The sequence below is a fragment of the Hyla sarda genome, chromosome 2, assembly GCF_029499605.1.
Source record: "Hyla sarda isolate aHylSar1 chromosome 2, aHylSar1.hap1, whole genome shotgun sequence".
NCBI lineage: Eukaryota > Metazoa > Chordata > Amphibia > Anura > Hylidae > Hyla > Hyla sarda.
Genome location: NC_079190.1, coordinates 416,389,842 through 416,400,490, shown reverse-complemented (window position 1 = coordinate 416,400,490; position 10,649 = coordinate 416,389,842).

Here is a 10,649-nt window from a genome sequence, read left to right as displayed (position 1 = left end):
AGCGACATACATTGCTGTATTGGGACCCTGTATACTACAACTCCCAGCATGCCCAGACAGCCCTTGGCATCTGGGCATGCTGGGAGTTGCAGTTTTGCAACATCTGGAGGTCCACAGTTTGGAGACCACTGTGCCCTTCCAGATGTTGCAAAACTACACATCCTCAGCATGCCCTTACTGTCCAGGCATGCTGGGAGTTGTAGTTCTGTAACATCTGGCCATTCAGATGTTGCAGAACTACAACTCCCAGCATGCCGGGACAGTTTTGGCATACTGGGAGTTGTAGTTTTGCAACATCTGGAAGGGCACAGATTGGGAACCACTGTATTAGTGGTCTGCAAACTGTAGTCCTCCAGATGTTGCAAAACTACAACTCCAAGCATGCTGGGAGTTGTAGATCGGCAACATCTGGCTCTAAAGATGTTGCCGAACTACTACTTCCAGCATGCCTGAGAATGTTTGGGAGTTGTAGTTTTGCAACAACTGGCGGCACACTGGTTGGGAAACAGTGTCTGTTTGCTAACTCAGTGTTTCCCAACCCGTGTGCCTCCAGCTGTTGCAAAACTATAACTACCAGCATGCACTGATAAACTGTGCATGCTGGGAGTTGTCGTTTTGCAACAGCTAGAGCCCCCCCCCCCCTGTGAATGTACAGGGTACATTCACATGGGCAGGGGGCTTACAGTGAGTATCAGGCTGCAAGTTTGCGATGCAGCAAATTTTGCACGGCAGCTCAAACTCGCAGCGGGAAACTCGCTGTAATCCCCCGCCTGTGTGACTGTACCCTAAAAACACTACACTACACTAACACAAAATAAAATAAAAAGTAAAAAAACACTACATATACACATACCCCTACACAGCCCCCCTCCCCTCCCAATAAAAATGAAAAACGTCTGCTACGCCACTGTTTCCAAAATGGAGCCTTCTCATTTTGACAAGAGGTAAAAGGGAAAGAAGCCCCCAAAAATTTGTAATGCAACTTTTCCCGACTACGGAGATACCCCATATGTGTGTGCAAAGTGCTCTGGGGGCGCACAACAAGACCCAGAAGGGAGAGTGCACCATGTATATTGGAGGTGATTTGCACAGGGGTGGCTGATTGTTACAGCGGTTTTGACAAAAGCAAAAAAAAAAACCCACATGTGACCCCATTTTGGAAACTACACCCCTCACGGAATGTAATGAGGGGTGCGGTGATAATTTACACCCCACTGGTGTCTGACAGATCTTTGGAACAGTGGGCTGTGCAAATTAAAAATGTTGTACAGCCCACTGTTCCAAAGATCTGACAGACACCAGTGGGGGGTAAATGCTCACTGTACACCTTGTTACATTCCTCAAGGGGTCTAGTTTCCAAAATGGTATGCCATGTTGGGGTTATTTTGCTGTCCTGGCACCATAGGGGCTTCCTTAATGCAACATGCCCCCGAGCAAAATTTGCTCTCCAAAAGCCAAATATGACTCGTTCTCTTCTGAGCATTGTAGTTCGCCCGTAGTGCACTTCAGGTCCACTTATGGGGTACCTTCATACTCAGAAGAGATGGGGTTACAAATGTTGGGAGGTCTTTTCTGCTATTAACCCTTGCAAAAATGTGAAATTTGGGGGGAAACACACATTTTAGTGAATTTTTTTTTTTTTTACATATGCAAAAGTCGTGAAACCCCTGTCGGGTATTAAGGCTCACTTTATTCCTTGTTACGTTCCTCAAGGGGTCTAGTTTCCAAAATGGTATGCCATGTGGGGGGGTTTTGCTGTTCTGGCACCATGGGGGCTTCCTAAATGCGACATGCCCCCCGACCAAAATTTGCTCTCAAAAAGCCAAATATGACTCCTTCTCTTCAGAGCATTGTAGTTCGCCCGTAGTGCACTTCAAGTCAACTTATGGGGTACCTCCATACTCAGAAGAGATGGGGTTACAAATTTTGGGGGGTATTTTCTGCTATTAACCCTTGCAAAAATGTGAAATTTGGGGGGAAACACACATTTTAGTGGAAAAAAAAATTATATTTTTTTACATATGCAAAAGTCGTGAAACACCTGTGGGGTATTAATGTTCACTTTACCCCTTGTTATGTTCCCCAAGGGGTCTAGTTTCCAAAATGGTATGCCATGTGGGGATTTTTTGCGGTTCTGGTACCATAGGGGCTTCCTAAATGCAACATGCCCCCCAAAAACCATTTCAGAAAAACGTACTCTCCAAAATCCCCTTGTCGCTCCTTCGCTTCTGAGCCCTCTACTGTGCCCGCCGAACACTTTACATAGACATATGAGGTATGTGCTTACTCGAGAGAAATTGGGCTACAAATATAAGTATACATTTCTCCTTCTACCCCTTCTAAAAATGAAAAAATTTGGTCTACAAGAACATGCAAGTGTAAAAAATGAAAATTGTGAATTTTCTCCTTCACTTTGCTGCTATTCCTGTGAAACACCTAAAGGGTTAAAACGCTGAATGTCATTTTGAATACTTTGGGGGGTGCAGTTTTTATAATGGGGTCATTTGTGGGTTATTTCTAAGATGAAGACCCTTCAAATCCACTTCAAACCTGAACTGGTCCCTGAAAAATAGTGAGTTTGAAAATGTTGTGAAAAATTGGAAAATTGCTGCTGAACTTTGAAGCCCTCTGGTGTCTTCCAAAAGTAAAATCACGTAAATTTTATGATGCAAACATAAAGTAGACATATTGTATTTGTGAATCATTTTTATTTTTATTTGGAATATCCATTTTCCTTACAAGCAGAGAGCTTCAAAGTTAGAAAAATGAAAAATTTTCAATTTTTTTCATCAAATTTTGGAATTTTTCAACAAGAAACTATGCAAGTATCGACAAAATTTTACCAATAACATAAAGTAGAATATGTCACGAAAAAACTATCTCGGAATCAGAATGATAGGTGAAAGCATCCCAGAGTTATTAATGTTTAAAGTGACAGTGGTCAGATGTTCAAAAAACGCTCCAGTCCTAAGGTGTAAAATGGCCTGGTCCTTAAGGGGTTAATGCACAATCTAAAAAAATTACAGATAAAGAAGACAAAACTTTGGTGGGATAATACCGCTCTAAAGACATATTTGGAAAAACAACTTGTACCACAGGGTTGCGGTTAAAAAAGATTCCCATGTCTGTTTTTGCTGGAGAATTTCAGTCTAGATAGAACCTTATACTAACGAATAGCTCATTAAAACTTATTGATCTGATTGTTGAATTTGAGGAAATGGAACTCACGGAGGTTAAAGTCAACATAAAATCTACACAGGAAAAACTACAACCATATGACAATACCGTGCAGTTTGGAGATTTTGATTAAAAAACTAAAAGAGAGAATAAAGAAATGAGAGGATATTATAAAACAAACGAAAAAAGTTAAATTCCAACGAGACAAGCATTATTTAAAAACAACCAATCAATACAATTGGGGGCACTGGGAAAACGTGTTTAAAACCCCGAGATCCATCCTCAAAAAACATAATAAATACAATAAAAACCGCAAGCAACAGAATGCATCCCAACATGTAAGTTCCTCTGACCAAGAATTTACAGAAAATTCTGATTTCTCGAACACAACGGACACCAGTGGGGATTCAGAACTGCAACATGTGAATACCAACAGAAACCACAATGCAAAAAAACAATCAAAAAACGAGGAAGGAGCAGTGGCACAAAACATAGGAAGAAGAGCTTCGGAATGCAACAAGGACAGACGGAGAAAGCAATAAAAGAGGACTTTCGGGTTATTAACATCTCTGCACAAATAATCACAGATGAAGAAACCTCGGTCCTTCAGAAAGGACTAGGTTTCTCTCCCACACACCACTTTGATGTATATCAGACAATTTTGGACATCAATAAATTTGTGAGAACTCTAACAGTTAAGAAACATTTTTTTGTGGAGAATGTTGAAAAATCGTTGGATCTACCCCAATTCCCCACAGGGGTTGACCTACCGTTAATGTATACTCTTGCAGAACAATCTGCTTTTAGGGACTTATGTCTTTTGGAAAATAGGGGGATATCAAGTTGTGATGAAGTTAATACTGCATGTAATTTTTCCACAAGCAACCAGGATTTCTATCCCGTATAGACCAGACCACCTATTTTTGATCGCTTCCAGGATCTTATTATGAAGGATTTAGTGAACTTACAGGCAAAAGTATCAACTCGCCCTAATCTAAATAAAAAGGAGTCTGCTGCCATAAAGAAATTAAAGAAAAATAAGGTTTGACCACCCGATCGGCCGACAAAGGCAAATCGGTAGTTTGTATGGATACCGGCCTATACATCAAATTGAATGAGGATTTACTATCCGATGGTAAGACTTACCTTAAACTCTGTGGAGACCCCACTGAAACATTCAAAAAGGAACTTATGGTCTTACTTGAAGAAGGGAAAGCCAGATCTATTTTGACCCAAAAAGAAGTGGATTACATTTCTGTGCCTGCTCCTATTATTCCCATCTTCCACTCGCTACCAAATATGCATAAGGACCAATTCCCGCCGCCGATGCGTCCGATCGTGGTGGGGATCGGATCCTTAAACGAGCATCTATGCGAGTGGCTTGACGCTGTCCTACAGCCTCTGGTTATGCAGTGCCCAAGCTACATTAAAGACACTAAGCATTTGCTTAAAATCATGGATGAATTCACATGGAGCGCCTTTGTCGTGGCTCACCTGCGACATAGAGTCGCTCTATTCCAGCATCCCACAAGATCTGGCATTGACAGCCATTTCTGACATATTGATCAGATTTTCAAAATATTTTATGGATTTGAGGCACTTTATTGTTGAGGTTGTAGATTTTGTGTTAAAACACAATTATTTTTTGTTTGGTAATAATTTTTATTTACAGCGCACGGGTGCTTCAATGGGGGCTAAATCATCACCAGCTTTGGCTAACCTCTATGTTTTACAAATCCATTTTCCACATGCCTCTCATGGTATGGGAGGTATGTGGATGATATTGTTATTATTTGGTCATCTGATTATTCAACTATTGATGCATTTGTGACGTATATTAATGCTAATCATTTTAATCTTAAGTTTACCCATGCATGGTCTGGAACTGAAATCCCCTTCCTGGATGTAACACTACGAGGTAACCCAGATACAAATAAAATAGAAATCGATCCTTACAGAAAAAAGATATTGGGTAATACCATCTTAAGAGCAAATTCTTGCCACTCTAAAAAAAACGATAGAAGCCATACCAGTAGGTGAACTCATACGGGCCAAGCGGAACAGCTCTTCCGCTGAAGTGTACCTTAGGGAAGCTAATCAGGTATGCACACGTTTGGCGGCCCGAGGCTAACCAGGATGGCTGCTCAGAAAAGCTTGTCTAAAAGTGGATCCCTTGGATCGTAAGTCCCTATTAGCAAACAAACAAGCGACTGAGGTACAGAATTGTCCTACTTTTGTTACAACATATAGCTTAGTATTCAATGATATCAAATGCATAGTAACTAAGCATTTACCTTTGCTTTCTACTGATCCCACAGTAAGGGGGGGGGTGAGATTTGCAGCGAGACGGGCACCCACCCTATCAAACCTTCTTGTTCCTAGTATGGTGGACACAACAAGTACCACCATATAGTGGCTTAATATGAAGGGTTTCCACAAGTGCAGTAAATTGCTGTGTGTGGTATGTCCTTTTTGCCGAAAAATTCCAGAAAGTAGAGGGCACAGTGGACGGCAGATGTCATATTATACATGACTTCATAAATTGCGATAGCACTTTTGTGATATACAAAATAGTGTGCACTAAGTGCCATTTAACGTATGTAGGATCCACAAAAAGGTCCTTAAAAAGCGCATGCAGGAACATATCAGAAATCATGCGGATATATTTTTTGAACTGCATACAACCCCATGGACTTAATAGTAAAACAGAACTGATATTACATTATTAATATATGTTTCTCCAAAAACAAATATACCCTATCTGTAATGGTCCCATGATTTTGGTTTTGGTTTTAATCATGTGCACATATGATGTGAACCTGTCCCTCCCCTTCCTGGGGGAATGGGGAATACACCCTGAAGTATATAAGGGTGCCTCATTTGAAGATCTATAAGCTATGAGTAAGGATCAATAGATCGGAAATGCGTCAGCTCTGTTTGGTACCCCCATCTTTTTGTGCAATATTTTATATTTTGATATGTCCGTTGTTTTTCTGCCACCGTGAAGGTTTTTTAAGGAAGATACCTGAATAAAGCTTTATTAATTTTCTACTTCTACTTGCTGGCTTTTCTACCGTTTTTCTACATGTCCGGAGGCAACCGTGCAAGTCCCAGGTGAGCTGAGACTTTTTCTATTTTTCTACTATATGTTGGAAGCATTTGCTAATCAGGGTAAGAACCCCAGCCTTGAGATTCTGTGATGGAGAACCTAATACTGTGCCCACCCACATCTTTTTCATGCGATGTTAGCCAGATTCTGCTAAGTGTGTTTCTTGTAACAGAGCTATATCTACATTCAATTTACGCAGGTGTCGGAGTACCATCATACGTTTCTGGGGGGAACGTAACCCTTTAACGTTCCAAGAGACCACTTTCATTAGTTAGTCTAACCATGGGTGTAATTACCTCAGAGGAGCTTAAACTTGAAGAGAACATCTGGGTACTCTGGACATTGGCTGGCAACATAAAAGGGAACAAAAAACATTTAGCATGAGAAATTAAATACAATAAAATGACAGTATTTAACCTGTGAAAGGTAACAAAATTTAGAAAAAATAGAAAAGGGCATGTCTCAAAACGCCACCAAGAGCACATGACTTCGCTTATTTCGGGGAGAGTACAGGCTCCCGCCCGAGCAACATGTACGTTTGCTTGTATAATCAAATAGAAGGAACAGGCTAGCGAATGCCTATTCCAGCAGTATCAACTGGCCCCGCCATCAGAGCCTGAGAACCAGAGGTTATGGGTAGTAACGGTGGAGGTAGGGGGGGGGGGGAGGAGGGGAGAGGAAAGGAGAAAGGGGTAGTGTAGAGGGGGGAGAGAAGGGGCAGGGGGGAATCTAACTTAAGCAGTATACGTGGGGTATCATACTCGCCATGTCTTATTTAATATATGAACACCCCAAGAGGAAAACATAACACCTCAACACCTCAAGAGGAAAATATAAATAACCAGAGAAATCCAATCAACATAGATGATGACTCTCAGCAGAAATCACACGAGGCCTGTCGTGTGGAGCTGGGCCAGGTGAAATAGATAGGCGCCCTTCAGCATTCATAGGGTAGGCAGAACGTAGAGAAGACATAAAGTCCCTCATCACCATCTCGCATATCAGGTTGGGGAGTTCACAGGATGACAGTCCTCCGCTATATGATTTACAGTAGGCATCACCTCAACAGGGTCTTCAGTGGGATGGGCAGGAGGTCATTGAAATGAATGAACTTTAGGAGACAGAGAACCCGGGTGACGTCTCCGCCTCTTCTTTTCAGGGCTGATGAAGGGAGTGCCTGTAGTCGGATTGAGGGTAACAGGGCCTTCTTCCATGGGGTCCTGTCTGCCAGGTAGAATATGGAAAAAGTCAGTTGCTTCTTTAGGGTGGTGAAAAGTACGGGTGGAGCCGTCTGGTAACTGAGCATGCAGTATAGCAGGGTATTGAAGCCGGAATTTGAGGCCTTTTTTAAACAAGAAAGAGCAGATTGGGCTAAAAGCCTTTCATTTCTTTGTGACCTCCACTGAGTAGTCAGCAAATAAAATCACTTTAAATCCTCGTAGCAGCAGAGGAGTTTTGCGTGCTCTGAAGGTTCACTGGATTTCTTCTTTGTCATTATAGTCCAGGTAGCGCATTGTCACTTGTCTCGAGCGAGGGTCAGATTGCAAACGACCATCTCCAGGCTGCTGTGTGGGTGTGGCTGTATGAGCTCATTCCACCCGTCTCCGCTGCGGTAGGCCAAGTGCCTCCGGTAACTCTCTCTCACATAATTGTTGCAGTTGTTGGGGCTTAATAGTTTCAGGGAGGCCCACGATGCGCAGGTTGTTGCGTCTGGATCTATTTTCCAGGTCCTCAATGCGGTCCCTGAGGTAAGCAGTTTCCTGCTTGACATGTTTTATCGCCGTTGTGGAGGCGGTAGTGCTGTCCTCTGTTTTCTGCACCCTGTCCCTAACTTTGAGTAGGTCCGCCTGCACTGTTTGCAAGGTGGCCGAAAGTGTTTCAATCATGGCCGCCCTCAGTTCAGGGAAGAGGTGCTCTGTAACGGCCGCGGCATGTAGTTTAAAGTTAATGCCGGAGAAAGCTCCCTCTCCCTCCCGGTACCTGAAGACGGCAAGTCTGCTGCACGGTCCGGTGTCGGCTGGATGAGGTCTGGGGTAGATGGAATGGCAGTGTCCATCTCCGTCTGCAGTGTCGGTATGGCTGCGCTGGATTGTGGAGAAGGATGGTGGGCGGGGCAGGCCGCTGTCCTCTCTGCTGCTGCCGCGGCCATGATGGAGCCGGAGCCCTCAGAGGCCGCAGAAGGTCCGTCCGGAGCTCTTTGACTGTCCGGTGGTTTGGTAAGATACCGCTCCATATAAGTGATCACGGCACCGTCCCTGCAATGTTAGCTGGTGGCAGGGTGTGTGTGAGTCACACCAGCGGGAGCTGCTGAAAGTGCTTCCTCACATCCCTGCGCCGGAACCGGAAGTCCTTTATATTCTTTATATTTACTATTTATAGTAGTAAACTGCAGTCAGAATCAAAATAAGTGGAGGAGGACAGTTACAAATAATGATTGTATTTAATACATGCATTATTTATCGAATTATTCTATATTTATGTGTTTATATAATATTTAATATGGGAAATCTCCTCCACAACCTGCCTAAAGGTGCCTATATTGACAGATTACATTGTTTCTATGAATGTTCCCATCAGTGTGGTCATAAGTAGACTGTCACTTTATTTTGAAGAAAATTATAATACTAATGCAAAATATATGAGCTAGATGTACAGATGTTGAATACTCTAAATATTAAGGAAAAATAAAACATTCCACAGCAACCCCTTCATAAATAATTATTAATCTATGTCTGCAATCCAGGACTTCCATGCCCTGATAGTTGAGACTTAAATTGCTGATGATGCTGCTATTGGCATTTATGCAAGGGAAAGTATATCAGCAAAGAACATTTAGAATGTAAATCTGTTTTCCCTTAGTCCTTCCAGAAGTACAAAAGTGGGATTCCTCTGCCCTGTGGGACTTTTAAAGGGGTACTCCACACCCCTAGACACCTTATCTCCTATCCAAAGGATAGGGGATAAGATGTCAGATCGCGGGGGTCCCGCTCCTGGGGACCCCCGAGATCTCGGCTGCAGCACCCGCCTGTACTGCTTCCACCTCACACCGACAACACTGGAGGCTTTGGATCCCGACCACAATGGCGGAAGAGCGTGACGTCACAACTCCGATCCCTGTGACATCACGCCCCACCCCCTCAATGCAAGTCTATGGGAGGTCCATCACGCCCCCTCCCATGGACTTGCATTGAGGGAGCGGGGCATGACGTCACATAGGGCAGAGTCGTGACGTCCCGCTCTTCCGCCATTGTGGTCGGGATCCAAAGCCTCCAGCATTGCCCGTGTGAGGGGGAAGCTGTACAGGTGGGTGCTGCAGCAGAGATCCAGGGGGTCCCCCACCAGCGGGACTCCCACAAAACTGACATCTTATCCCCTATCCTTTGGATGGGGAATAAGATGTCTAGGGGTGCGGAGTACCCCTTTAATGATTGAGTCATATATAAAAAGGCCCCCATAACCCCTTAAGGACTCAGGGTTCATTTTTGCACTTTTGTTTTTTCCTTCTCACCTTCCAAAAATCATAACTCTTTCAATTTTCCACCTACAGACCTATATGAGGTCCATATGGTTACAACAAACTAAAATTATTGGTTTTATTTTATTTTACTTCTTTTAAAAAATTACTACTATTCTATGAAAATCAGCATCTTTAAAATTTTCCTCTCCTGACCCTTTAATATTTTTTCATACACAGGGCTATATGAGGGCTAATTTTTGGCACTGTTACCTGTAGTTTTTATCGGTATCATTTTTGTTTTGGTGGGACCCTTTGATTGCTTTTTATAAATTTTTTTCAGGATATACAAAGTAGACCAAAATATGGAATTCTGGACTTAGGCATTTTTTTACGTATATGCCATTATTGTTTTATAATTTGGACATTTATGCACACGGTGATACCACATATGTTTATTTTTGTTAATATATATATATATATATATATATATATATATATATATATACATACAGTCATGGCCTTAAATGTTGTCACCGCTTACATTTTTCAAGAGAAAGTATTTCTCACAGAAAAGGATTGCAGTAATACTTTTGCTATACACATGTTTATTCCCTCTGTGTGTATTAGAACTGAACCGAAAAAGGGAGGGAAAAAGGCAAATTGCACATAATGTCACACCAAACTCCAAAAATGGGCTGGACAAAATTATTGGCACCCTTACATTAATATTTGGCTGCACACCCTTTGGAAAAATTGCTCAAATCAGCCACTTCCTATAACCATCAATAAACTTCTTACACCTCTTAGCCGGAATGTTGGACCACTCTTCCTTTGCAAACTGCTCCAGGTCTCTCTTATTGGAAGGGCACCTTTTCCCAACAGCAATTTTAAGATCTCTCCACAGGT